Source organism: Marmota monax, unplaced genomic scaffold, assembly GCF_021218885.2.
Source record: "Marmota monax isolate L192 unplaced genomic scaffold, Marmota_monax_Labrador192_F-V1.1 WCK01_AAM20220418_F8-fsc00002, whole genome shotgun sequence".
In the NCBI taxonomy this organism is placed as follows: domain Eukaryota; kingdom Metazoa; phylum Chordata; class Mammalia; order Rodentia; family Sciuridae; genus Marmota; species Marmota monax.
This window is the reverse complement of record NW_026693571.1, coordinates 1,130,591-1,145,811: the sequence shown is the minus strand read 5'-3', so window position 1 is coordinate 1,145,811 and position 15,221 is coordinate 1,130,591.

The following is a 15,221-nucleotide window of genomic DNA, read 5'->3' as shown; positions in this document are numbered from 1 at the left end:
GTCAAAAAGCTATGCACTAAGCAACTCAGTGAGACCCTGCCTCTAAATAAAATACAAAATAGGGCTGGGGTGTGGCTCAGTGGCCAAGTTCCCCTGAGTTCCAAAAAATCTTCCTGTACAAAAAAAAAAAATTAAAAGATTACATAACATAGACACTCCTTCTGTCTGTGGAGACAAGTGCATGGAGTACTGCATATGTAGCATACATTAAGGGCATCTGAGTGGCAAATCAATGCCCTAGTGCTAGGAGAATTAGTGACAAACCTCTTACCTCATAGGCACATCCCTGGGCATGAGGCCACGTGTTGCAGTCCCTGTGCTTGCTCCATGGCCTGCTCCTCTATAGGTTGCTTAAGGACAGTTGGCAAGAAATTGCACTGGTGGCTGTCTGTACTGCCTGAGTATTTATACATGGTAACTGTGCAATAAAATCAGATCTGCGTTTAGCTTTGTCTCCAGAAGTCTTGATTAGCGACTCTGCAGCCACACTTTCCTCTACTCTGTTTCTTGGACCTCCTCACTGGACAATGGACAGCCCATGCAGCTGGCACCCAAGCAGGGACCTGAGGTAAGCCTATATGAAAGGTTGTGGCCCCTCACAGAATGGTGAAGTAGGGGAAATGGAGAATCTGCCAAGTTCTACCAAAGACTCACAGCTACAAGTGCTGCACACTTTCTTAGATACTAGAGGTTTAACCCTGAATAAGAGAGAAGCCCAGAAGTTCTGGGATATAGTGATAAACAATAACCCATGGATAAGTGCTGCTGATGTTTTTTGATCCTACAATATGGAACAAGATAATGGCAAATGAGCTGCAAGCTGAAGTGAGACAGCGGTATACTTTACCACTACATTTTGTTCCTATTGGACAGCCCTTCAGCAAAGTTTAGGGGGTCTTGCAACAGACCCTTGATGACCCTGAGGGAAGATAAGGCTTTCAGAGACAGAGAAAGGGAAAAAAGCTGGGTTGAAAATCTACTTCAAAGCAAGCAACCAAAAACAGGTGTAGGAGGGAGAAAAAGGTACAACTAGCCTTCATGGTGCAGGAAAAGGTGACCACAAATGGCACAAGTGCATCTTCTACTGACAGGCAAAGATTATATTCTTCTCTGTGTCAATGGTAACTGCCTCCTTGTGAGGCAATGCCAAAGCCAGCAAGGAATTATGACAGCTTAGAAATGCCCAGGTCTCCAGACAGGCCCATGCCATGTACTACCAGAAACCTATTCCAAGAGTCCAGAGATCCTTTTGGAGATCAATGTAGGCTAATAGAGGAACAAGTGGGGTAAATAAATACAAGCCTTCCCAGTCAACAGGGCCTGCACACCACAGTGCCCTGCCACTTGGTATCCACATGCATTGGGTACCATGAAGGGGTTAAAGAAGGCAGTGAAAAAAGATGGGCCCTGGGGACCATTTGCAGAGCAAATGTTCAAATCACTCAGTCTTGAACTTAATTGCCCTCAAGACTGGAAAGACCTAGCTAGAGCAGCTCTTGAGCCCATACTATTTTTGAAGTGAAAGGCATTCTTTTATGCTGAATGTGAATAGCAGGGGGATCCTAACCACACCATAAATGTTAACCTCCCAGCTGAGTGCTTGCATGGAGAGGGAATCTACAGTTCCCCTGTAGGACAAGCTGTAGGCCCACCAAATTATTTCCTTCAGGGGAAGGTCTGTGCTCTAAGAGCCTGGAGGAAGTTATCAGCTGAGGGAAGGACAGTCTCTATACAGGACTTAAGGCAGAGAGCCACAGAAGACTTGCCACAGTTTATTGACAGAGTAAACAAGGTGATAGAAGGGAAGGTGTTCCATGAAGGAGCTAGAGAAGCCCTAGACAAATAATTGATCTGGGATGGATTTAATGAGGAGCATAGAGCATCAGTGGCACCAGTATGAATTGGATGACTGGATTTTGGCCACCCAGGATATAGGGACACAAACAGCTTAAGCCTCTCTACTGGCCTTAGACATGGCAGCTGCATGAAAGCAAGACTAAGGAGGCTTGCAACCAGCTAGTTAGAGACTGCAAAAATTGTGCACCATTTTTTCCCATTGGCTGTTTACAGTCTTCTAGAGTGAATCCCTGACAGTTAAAATCTAATGCTTCATGGCAAATGGATGTCACTTATTATGCACCCTTCAAAATTTAAAATATGTTCATGTGGTCATTAATATCTGTTCAGCCTATGTAAAGACCACAGCCTCCACAGGAGCAACCACAAAAAAGTCATCTCCCATCTACTTAAATTTTGGAATTATGGATATTCCCGTGTCTATTAAAACTGACAATGGGCCAGTCTATACTAGCAAGACATCACAAGCAGTTTGTAATGATTGGTATAAACAGCATTGAACTGGGATAACCTACAATGCTCAGACTAATGGCATCATAGAAAGAACACACAAGTAATTAAAGACCATGCTACAAAATAGAGGCGGGGAGGGGGGAACTATACCAAGTTTCTTCATGATGCCTTGAACAAAATATTATTTGCTTTAAATTTTCTTTCAATATCAAAATTTTCTACAGAAATATCAGCCCATAAGCATTGGACCCCCCTCATGGGGCCCTCCATCTACCTACAGTCTCATGGAAGGATCCCATAACAAATGCATGGGATGACTCAAGGTCCCTCCTAAACATATGTTGAGGGTTTGCATATGTTAACAGGAGCCTCACCCTATCTGGGTGCCTGCAGGAAAAGTTAAGCCCTGGACTCCAGAGCCACCAACCAAGAAGAGGAAGGAACTAACTCTGGAGGAGAAATCTCACAAATGAAGGACTCAACAACACAAATGGACCTTATGCAAAGTAACCTGGGGGGATATTAAAAGTCTTGCTGAACAAGCCACCAGATTGGCCCCTTTGCCTGGGGGCAACATCATCCCTGGGCCTATGTTGCTGGTCCTATTGTGTGCAGCGCTCACTGCTAACAGTGAAGCCTCCCATAGGTAAACTGGGTTTTGGTCACTAGGCCACCACCTTTAGCAATGGCTAGTTGGGAAGGGGGTTGACCTAAGCTCCTCTCTAATAATTGTAACCTTATTGATCCTGAGTTATTCATCCAGGAGGTGACCCTACCCTGGAATACCAGCATTTCCATATCTACTCTGCCGATTTGTTTCTCCATAGTAGATAATGAAACCTACAATCTGGAGAGTCCCCTCTGTTTTGCTCTTGCCAGTGAAACTATTGAAGATAACTATAACAAGTTGCATCTTGGTCTGTCTCTCACTGACCTTAGAGTTATAGTTAATACTACTATAGCCATAGACTCCCCCAGGGCAATGCAAGAAACCCTTGCTGCCAACATGCCCAACAACACTTTTTGGAAAGCCCCTCACAGATAAAAATAGCATCCCATGGAATCAATGTGTCACTACCATACCTTATTTCCTTGACAAAAGGAATTTCTCCAGGAAAGAACAACATCTATGCACCTAGGCTGACATAGCTCCCTGGAATGTGCCACAAAACTATTTGGGCGGGCTGGGGATGTGGCTCAAGTGGTAGCGTGCTCACCTGGCATGCGTGGGGTGCTGGGTTCGATCCTCAGCATGGCATAAAAATAAAATAAAGATGTTGTGTGAACCAAAAACTAAAACAATAAATATTAAAAAATTATCTCTCTCTTTATAAAAAAAAAATACATGGACTACTGCAGTAATTCCTACATGGGACAGGCTGTCACCAAGCATTGTGCAGGAAATCATTATGGCATGATAGATATCACTTCAATATTGCTGGCTGCTAGACCCACAAAATAGGCAGCAGCCAGCTGGATGAATGGGTCTATATTGAGTCCAGACCCTAACCATGGATTTGCCTTTATGCCAAATTATACCCATACCCACTATGCACAAGCTTGTGTTACACCACCCTTTGCCATGCAAATAATCAATGATACTGATGGCATAAATATCACTCATACAGAGATTCCTTGTACAGTCAGTACATCCTGCTGCCTCACAGATTGTCTAACCCCTGCTATGAAAACTAAACTTATATTTATACTCATAGTGTCCCCAGCAATCTGGCTTCCAGTGTACCTGTCCAGAGTGAAGAAGTCCATGGGACATAAAGATGAAGAATCTTCTGAATGAGATCCTGCACCAGACAAGGCGATTAGCAGCAGCATCACTGGAATTATTGCCCTGGTAGCCACCAATGCCATCATAGCCACTGCCACTGCTTTGGTCATTCAGAGTACCCAGACTTCTCAGACTGTTAACAATTTGTCTACTGCCATGGCGGAAGCCTTTGCCATTCAAAACAACTTAAATAAACTGTCCTGAGCCACTATTTAGTCATTCAGCAAGAACTAGACCTCCACCAGAAACAACTAGATATTCCGTTTATGTTGCAAAGGCTCACTTGTGACCCTGAATTTAATAGTATATGTGTCACCTAATATGCTGTATCTGAAAATGTAACCTTACATTTCTCCAGTGCTTCTCAGTATATTAAGGGCACTTGGGATACTAACTATGTTATGACTATGTATAACCTTACTAAGGCAATTTTCAAAATCAATGAGACTAAGATTTCCATCTTGAAAACCTCCTCTTTCTTCCAGGAATTAACTGAACATTGGAAAAACTAGATAGCCAAATTAACTAATCCTAGCTAGCAATGCTAGCTGAAGTCCTTGTAGCACAGTCAGAGGGGGTAGATGTGGGGACAAATTCATGGAGTACTGCACTTACCCCATAGGCTCAGCCCTGGGCATGAGGCCACGTGTTGCAGTCCCTGTGCTTGCTTCACAGCCTGCTCCTCAATTGGTTGCTGCAAGGATATTTGGCAAGAAATTGCATTGGTGGCTGCCTGTAATCTTCTTAGCTTCTGCCTTAGTGTATATAAATGGTAACTGAACAATAAAATAAGACGTGCTTCCAGCTTGGTCTCCAGAGGTCTTGATTAGTGACTCTGCAGCCACACTCTCCTCTACCCTGTTCCATGAACCTCCTTGCTGGAGAAGAGAGAGTCCACACACTGCGATGCTTCCCATTATGTTTTATCACTGCTTCTTAATTACTTGAGCCTTCTAGTGAAAAGTAATAGACTCAGTACTATAAAATATTTATCTACATTTTTATATTATTTTTGTTCTTTCAGATAATTATTTTATTCTAGCAAACAAATATTTATAAGCTCTTAGAAAGTTCTTATACAATAAAAAACCTACCATAAATTTATGTCATTCTAATCTATGTAATTTTTAAGTTATATAAAAAGATGCAATATTTTCTATAAAGTATACAAATTAAAATTAGTATGTGTGTATATATATATGTGTGTATACACACATACTAATTTTAATTTGTATACTTTATAGAAAATATTGTATAAAGTATACAACTTAAATATATATATATATATATATATATATATATATATATATATATATACATATGAATGAATGTATGTTTTGGTACTGGTGTTGATCTGACGAGATCTTTACTAATGAGGTACATCCCCAGTCTTTTTTTTTTTTTTCAAATTTTTATTTTGAGACCTGCTCTCCTTATGTTGCTGAGGTTCTCACTAAGTTGATAAGGCTGGCCTCCTGCAACTATCCTGCTCCACCCTTCTGAGTCATGGAGATTACAGACCTGTTCTATCCACTCAGCTTATCTATTATCTATGTGAAGAAAATTCTGAAATATTATCATGATCACTCTTCACAGGGATTATAGTCAAAATGACTCCATGAAACATGACTCCAATAATCTTGCATTAGTTTACACTTTAAAAAACTTATATAGAGGTGTTTTTGACTAAATAAATGGTAGCCTTTTTTTTTTCCACAAGTGTCCTAAAAGATTCCAAGATTTTATGATAAGTTCTTTCTACCTAACTTCCTTTTTGTGACAACTCACAGTTCCTTATGGTGTGTAGTCTCTAATGCTATAGGTAATGATATTTTAATAACCATCACCCATATTAACACTCCACAGGAACATTTCTGCATGTCCATTCTTTCAGAATTTTATTTTGAATTTTAAATGTATTGTCACATGTATGAAACTGACAGCTTTATTGTGTGGATACATTGCGTATTATATGTATGATTGTGAATGTGCATGCCTCAGTGAAGATATATGTTTATGAATGTGTATGTGTACAGGTTTGTGTGTTAGGAGAGTGACAGACAAGAAGACAAAGACAGAGACTGTTGGTGTAGGTAAAAAAAATACAAAGACTGAAATAAAAGAATCTCAAAACACAGAGTGACATTGTAATTAAAGATTTACAATAAGACATTTTAAGAGTGAAGATCATGATCCTATGTACAGATGACATTTGAATGAAGGCCATGGGGACTTAGAAGTAGATAAACTACTATAATATGAATATTCTTGAAAAACAAAATTTCTCTTAAGAGAATCTTGGGTGGAATTTCTTAAGTATATCAGAACACTCGGTAATGTTTTTGTTGTTTACATTTATTGAGGCTTCAGAAAACAATAGAAGGAACAGAGACAGAAAATTCAGAATTGGAATAAATCAGAGAAATGAAAATTTAATCAATATAAGAATCATAGTAGTTGAAAGAATATCTCACTGGAGAATATTTTGTTGATGAGAAGAATGATTGGTGAGATTAATGGAATTGTGCAATTAATGAATGTTAATGTTATATGCATGAACATATGGCTAGAAAATGTTGAATAACAGATGTGATGAACAAGTCTGGAATATCTGCTAATGGTAGCAAATAGAATCATGATGCAAAGTGTTCTTTATTTTCCCTCAAGGAATTTCTCCCCAGATGGTTTTGATAAGGTTTAAAATAGATTTTAAAATTAAACTCATGCTGACGTAAAATTACATCACATTTTTTAAGTTCTCATTTGTATAATATTCACAATTACCAAGGATTTATTAAGAATGGTATTCAAACATGATATAGTTTAAGTTTTATTTTTGTTCAACTTCCACAAAATTATTTAGAAAAACTAGACATTTAAATACAGCATATTCTACCAATACAAATGGATAACTAGTACTTTTGATCATTGATAATTAATCTGAAAGATAATTTAAAAACTCTTTGCATTACAAAGTGCCAGAAACAAGGCCAAAAAAAAAAAAAAAAAACCTAAATACTACATGATTTCAGTTACATAACATTCTTGAAAAAGAAAAAATTATAGAGATGACAAACAGATCAAGGGTTTCCAGAGATTCAAAGATCAGGGCCAAAAGGATTGAATATCTGAAACAAGAAATGTTTATGACAACAAATTTTGCAAGTTGGTTACATGATGGCAAATAAAGAAGCCTTATAGTACAAAGAGTTAATTTTAACATATGCAAATTTAAAACTTATTAGGTGGTCAGCAGATGCCAAAATGAAATAAAATATGTGACAAGAGACAACATGTATTATTATGAAATGAATGTATGAAATGAGTTGGATGGGAAATAAGGTGATAATGTAAGCAATTTTTTAGGATGAGTGGACTTTGTAAAACTAAAGGCAAAAGAGCTTTACATAAGCACTCTGTTCTAGCTTATAAAACTCTTTTCTACAGGGGTAGCAGTAAAACATTCTGAAATCACTAGACACACATTCTGGAAGTAAACAAATTAGCAAATGGATAGGACATATTTGAAGTCAGATTTCTCATAGTTGGAGTGATAGGTTACAAATAATCAATGATAAACAATAAGAACTATGCCTGTGGTAATTGATTAGAGTTGGATACAACAGAGTAAATTAATGTTTAATTTAATATATACACAGATGGTTGTATATAGAAATATAAATATGAATATATACATAAGTTAGAGTGTTTGTATTTCGGTGTATGTGGTGTGTGTTCTGTCAGCTGAGAGGGTCTATAAGAAATATTAAGCAAGAGAAACAAGCATACCTAGGAGACAGTTCTTGGTTTCTAGTGTCATCCTATTAAAGGAGTCAGAATACCTTGAAAAATGGCTGAATCTAGCATTGCATTATAAACATAAAAGATGAGACTGCAGTATCTTGTACAGTCAGCAATTAAGCTAAAAAATAAAACAAAATAGAAAGAAACAAAGAAAACAACACACACACACACACACATGATTATCTCAAAATGTCAAAAGAATACATTGATATAATGAAAGTAGCTTCTAATGAGCATATTTGAGAAAATTTGGTCCGCAAAGTAAATATACTTTCAAATATAAGCCAAAACATACAATAAATAGCCATGATTTCATAGTGATATAAATAAATGAAAGAAGAAAAAATAAATTGGGGAGAATTGACTAATATACAGAGCAATTCCAAATAAGCATTCCTAGGGGACATCACATAACTTTCAACTTTTTAAGAGTGGGCTACATATAGAGACTTATAAAGGATTCAATATACAGAGAAAAATTAAGTATCAATATGGTAGAGAAACTTACCAAGGCTACCTCAGCTCAAATAATCAATATTAACATCAATTGTCATCATTCTTACTGATCTCATCTAGTCCTGATAAGATGTGATGAGAATAGCATTATATTATCATGTTCCTAAAACTATATTATCCCAGTCTAATCATCAGAAATCTATCAGAAAATAAAAAATTTACATATATGTCAAATTTTTTTCAACAAGTTATTCTTAAAACCTTTTAAGCTCATCAAAATACATTTGAAAAGTCATTACAAGCAAGAAAACTAAGGAAATGTCATTGCTAAATATAATGTATTATCCTAGATAAGAATGCACAGAAAGAAGATATTAGGTAAAAGATAAGTATGATTTAAATATAGATGTTAGCTACCAATAATTTATCAATATTCATTCAAGAATTTTGACAAATGAACAAATTAATGTGTTAATAGATTCTAATAATATCAAATGTGTCATATTTCAGAAATCTCCTTCTTAACTTTGAAATAATTCTGGAAATCTAATATTCTTATTGACGTAAAAAATATTCTTAAGAATTAGTACACTACCACACATGATACACAGAGTTAATTTCAGATATTTTGCAGAAACAAATGATAATTTTAAAATATTATTTTTTCTAGAAGAAAATTAAGACTATATTTTTGTAACCATTTATTAAGCAAAAACTTATTAAATAGTATTGAAAAAGCACTAACCATAAAAAAAAAAAAACTGATAGAGTACACTACAACTTCTCAAAAGAGAAAATGAAGAGAAAGAAAAAGAAAGTTAAAGAGTGAGAATATGATGTGTATATTGACTACATAAAGAACTCCTACAAAAAAATAATAAAAATACACTCAGTTAATTGCTCCTGTAATTCCAGCAATTTGGAAGATTAGATAAAAATAACAAGTTTGAGGCCAGCTCAGCAACTTAGTGAAATCTCATCTCAAAGTAAAAAATAAAAAGAACTGGAGAAGTAGCTCAGTGGTAAAGTGCCCCTTGTTTCAATCAGCAGTCAAAAAAGAAATGCTATTTGAAAAGCCAGCAAACATTCACATGATTGTATTGTATGAGATATAAATATGAGGAAATGTAATAATTTTTGTGCAATGCAAATTAGAATAAAAAATGAAATACAAATTAAATGAAATAAACATAAAAATATAAAAGTATATATATGTATGTGCATATAGATGTATACATATATGTGTATATATATGTATATGTACATATATATATATATATATATATATATATATATACATACAAACACACACACACACACACACACTCACACACATAGGTATATATATATGGTCATCTAAATACTAAATATAAAAGCCAAAATGTGAACATGTCAATAACTGAGCCAAAGCAAGTTTTCATTCCCTAGGCTGCATTGTCCACAGAGTGAACTGATATTAAAAATGGTCGATATAAAGATCAATTTTACAGTCTACATAAAGTTAAAAATTTCCTTTTTGAAAAATAATTATCTTTTTGGGTATATTTATAGCAAAAATTGATAACATTGAGGAATAAACATTTTATTAAAATTAGAAAGTATGTTATATTTTATACTGACTTCAATTTAAAATTTTTAAAATAATATATATTTCATGTCAAATAGTATGTAAAAACACAGGAAAACTATTATAATATCAGTAAGGATTTTGAATATATTATTCAAAGTGCAGGAAAATATTAAAATGCAAAATTTTAAAAATATAATGGTGTATAGTATAGTTTATGTATTTTTTTTACAAAAACTGGTCACTTATTTAGTTATTACACATCTCTATGTAAGCAATAGAATTTTTTAAGGAAATATCAGCCATTTATTTTGTCTTTAATTCATTGTTATAACGTTGACTTTTCACCTCCTAAACAAGAATAAATGATTTTATCTGACAATGTGACAATCTGTCAATTCCTTCTTCTTGTCTGATTCAGCCTCAATCAAGTTCAATAGCAAACATTACAATGAGAGATCATAAACTGAATGAAATTTTACTGTTTCATATATGTTCATGAATGGAGTAATTGTGTTCATATCTGCAAATTTAAACAATTGCAAAACAATTTTAAAGGAAATTCATTAATTCTCTTTTTACATAGCCAAGTTTTCTTCCATCTGTGCAAAATCTGAATTGGTGCTATAAATCTAGAGACAGCCAAAAAATCCAAGTCTACATATAACATTCTACTTATGCAAATAGAGCATCTGCTGCTCTAGTAGCTGGCCAAAGACTATTTTCAACCAGTCTTGTACACCCACAGTACTGTGAGGGTTGAATCAATCAAAACTGCATTGTATGGGAAATATTTGACAATCTTAATATAGTCAGGAAATACAATTGTGTGCAACCTGCTATTAAGTTGCTTTAATTAGCCAGCCAAACTAAATGCCAATTCATAGTTTAGTCCTCCAACAGCTCACTCCGTGAAAAACAAAAAATAAACAAACAAAAAAACTTTCCTTCTGTATTTATATTACTAGAATTTCCATATTTTCTGAAAATGTTTTAATATAATTAATATATTAACTTTTTCTCTGCTACCTATAATTCTTCCATGTTACCAAACTTGTAAATTTAAATCAATAGTAATAAAAATATGAGACTGATTTTGTATGTAAGTATTTTATAGAACTGATTCACCTTTTTGAATAGAAGAAAATATTGCCTATAGTGCATTGTTTTACTTTAAATTTGGCTTATAATATCACAAATAATATTTAAGACGAAACTATGAATAACATTTTATAAATTCTTAAAATCAATTATATTAAAATGCATTTTACATACATTTTGTCAAAATAAGACTTACAGATACTCTAAAAAAAGGTAGGTTTTTATTCTTTTACCTTATGAAAAAAAGAGAAATGAAGTCATTTAGTAATGAAGTGGTGTGAATTCAAAGTTTTCTGACTTTACAAGAAATATCACAAACTATGTGGATTAAGCCACATAGTTTTTCTATAATGAAACCACTGTAATTTTTTTCTGTATTTATCATTTGTTAATTTTCTAATGTTATTATTTAATAATAAAATAATTAAATTCTACCAATTAATAATGACCAATAAGTTATTCATAGAAGAAATAGATTATTTTGTTTATTTGGCCCTGGACATTGTTCAATAACAAATTGAGTTAATGATCACTGGAGTGTATAATTAATGAAATTCATTAATGCGGATTTCCTTTAGAAGTTGATTTATATTTTATTTATAAAGATAAGATTTCCTATCATAATTGTTTTTACCTCAAGAACATAACACTTTTCATCATAGCTTTGACAAGAAAGTCAATGGAAGATGCTATACACATATGGCAATGGGAGAAGACAGAATTTGAAAATTACACAGAAGGAGGTGTGATTTTCTCCTCCACCCAACCAAGATATATTGATATATATTTTCTCCAAAATCTAATAACCCTCCTTTAAAATAACTACAGCTAAATAGTGAATATATGCTAATCAATCTGATTTTATTTTAGATTTTTGCACTTTAGTTTTACGTGTAAATTTTTATTTACGTATTCTTCTTGGGGTTCAAAATTTAAAAGTTGCACAAAGGTATGTTGTATGAAGTCCTGTTTCCACTTCTCTTCCTATATCCCATTTTATCTACAAGCAAAAATATGTATTAATCTGTTATTAAACAGAATTCTGCATACAAACATATTCTAAGCAAATGTGCTTACTTTCTTTCCTTTTTATAGTTTAAAATAGCAAAAAATAATATTTTGAATACTGTCTTTTTTATAACTTGACATTTATCTTGTAGATCAATTGTCATCAATATATAAATGTATAATTTTTTTTTACAGATTCATAGAAGCTATATGAACATATCATGCTAAAATCTTCCCTTTTCAGTGCAGGTAATAACCATAATCTACAGCTGATAAATTTAATCTGAGTCAAAATCATCTCAGCTAAACTATTCATATATGTTCTTTTTCCCCGTCTGTACCATCTAAAATTTTCTCTTCAGTTAAATTAATGTTGAAATAAACTAAACAGATATTTCTTAAAAGAAATACAAATGGCCACAGCTACATGAGTAAATGATCAGCATCTTTAACCATCAAGGAAATGCAAATCAATACTACACTAAGATCTCCTGTCACTATGGTTAGAATGAAAATAGATAGGGATAGAAATAACAATAAATGCTGGTGGTGACATGGGAAAAAATGAATGCTAATACATGGTTGGTAGAAATGCAAATTGATATAGTCACTATATGGAGACTTTTATAAATCTAGGAATATAAATGCTATATTATTCAGCTCTACCAATCTTTGGTATTAACCTATAAGAACTAAAGTCACAAAAATGTGTAGCCATGTTTATACCAGCACAATTCACAATAGCTGAGTTAAAAAACCATTCTACTTGTCTATCTACAGATGAATGGGTAAAGAAATGTAGTATATATACATAATGGGGTTTTACTCAGTCAAATATAAGAACAAAATTATTTAATTTTCAGGAAAATGTGTGAAATTAGAAAGCATAATGTTAATCCAAATACGCTAGATTCAGAAAGTCAAAGATCATATGTGTATCTCATATGTGGGAGCCAGAAAGAAAAAATGGGGAAAAAATATCTAGAAAGAACAGAAGAGAGACCAGTAGGGTAGTTTGAGGAGACCAGGTTAGGGAGAAGATGAAGGCAAGTGGAGGTACTTGGGAATTAAATTGACCAAAATATATTATGTGTACATAAAATTATATACAAATTAATTCCACTAATATGTATAAATTTTAACCACCAATAAAAAAATTAAAACAACTCTAACACAATTACATCTTTTCTCTGTTTCAAGTCTTGGGGTGACTGGCTTTACATTATTCCTACTTATACTCTCCAATTGCAATTCTCTTCCTAAACTGTAGCCACAAGTACCATCGTTATACTTGGTTGTTATGCAGTAAACTCCTAATATTGGTCATGTTCTGCATTATTTGCTGAGGACCCCTTTCAAAAGAACAAAAGTTTTACTTTTCAGAATACATATATTCTATGGGTAAAAAAAAGAAAATAATAATACAATATTAAGAAAAAATAATATGCTAAATAATAAAGAGTACTAAAATGAGAATAAAAAGGTAAGGGAGAGAAAGTGATGAAAAAAGCAATTTTCTTATAGGCTAGCAAAGAAAATTTATGTAGGTACTGATGCTCAGTGTTCTAGGCTAAACTCAAAGCTGTAAGGAGTCAAAAACATGTTTTGTGTAATAAAGGACTAAGGCTTGTTCAATTTGTATAATAGGCCAGGTTGGCTTGGGAGACAAGGATGAAAGTAGGGAGCATGTTAGGCAGATAGTAAAGAAAACAAACTGACAGAGATGATGTTGCCTTGAGCAGACATTTTCTAATTTAGAAAATGTTTCACACAATATTTGCTAATGGATTGAATGTGGAAGGTGATAGAAATTGAGGAGACAAGATAAAATGAAAATCTTTTTTTTTTTAGAAATATTTTTACTTAATTAATTAATTTATTTATTTTAATGAGGTATATGTGAGAGCACAATATATTTTGATTCATTGTATGCAATTGCACCACAATATTTTTATTTCTCTGGTTGTACAAAACGTAGCATCACACCATATGTGCAGTCATACATATACCTAGGGTAGTGATGTCTATCTCATTCCACTATCTCATTCCACCATCTTTCCTGACCCAATGTCCCTCCCCTCCCCCCACTTTGCCCAAAGTTTCTTCATTTTTTCTATGCCTCTCACCCATTATGGATCAACATCCACTTATCAGAGAGAACATTCAGCCTTTGGTTTGGGGCAATTGGCTTACTTTGCTTAGCATAATATTCCCAAACTACACCCATTTACCTGCAAATTCCATAATTTTATTTTATTCTAATGTTGAGGAATATATATATATATATATATATATATATATATATATATATATATATAAAATCACAGTTTCTTTATCCATTCATCTATTGAAGCGCATCTAGGTTGGTTCCACAGTTTAGTTATTGTGAATTGAGATGCTATAAACGTTAATGTGGCTAGGTTACTATGTTACTATGCTGATTTTAAGTCCTTTGGGTATAGACCAAGGACTATTTAAAAATAGCTGGGTTAAATGGTGGTTCCATTCCAGGTTTTCTAAGGAATGTCCATACTGCTTTCCATATTGGCTGCACCAATTTGCAGTCCCACGAACGGTGTATGAGTGTACCTTTTTCTCCACATCCTTGCCAACACTTATTTTTGTTGTATTCTTGATAACTACCATCCTGAATGGCATGATATGAAATCTTAGAGTAGTTTTGAGTTGCATTTTTCTAATTGCTAGATATGTAGAATATTTTTTTTATATATTTGTTGATCATTTTTATATCTTCTTCTGAGAATTGTCTGTGCAGCTCCTTAGCCTATTTATTGGTTTTATTTATTTATTTATTTTTGGTATTTCTTGAGTTTTTTAAATATATCCTGGAGATTACAAAGTGCTGTACAGATTCAATGTGATTCAAATTAAAATCCCAACATCATTCCTTGAATAAATAGAAAAAGCAATCGTGAAATTCATTTGGAAAAATAAGAGAACCAGATTAGCCAAAGCAATCCTTACCAAGAGGATGAAGCAGGAGACATCACGATACCAGGACTTAAACTATACTACAAAGCTATAGTAACAAAAACAGAATGATATTGGCACCAAAATAGACATATAGATCAATGGCACAGAATAGATGATACAGAGAAAAACCCACACACATATAATTGTCTCATACTAGAAAAAGGTGCCAAAAACATACATTGCAGAAAAGATGGC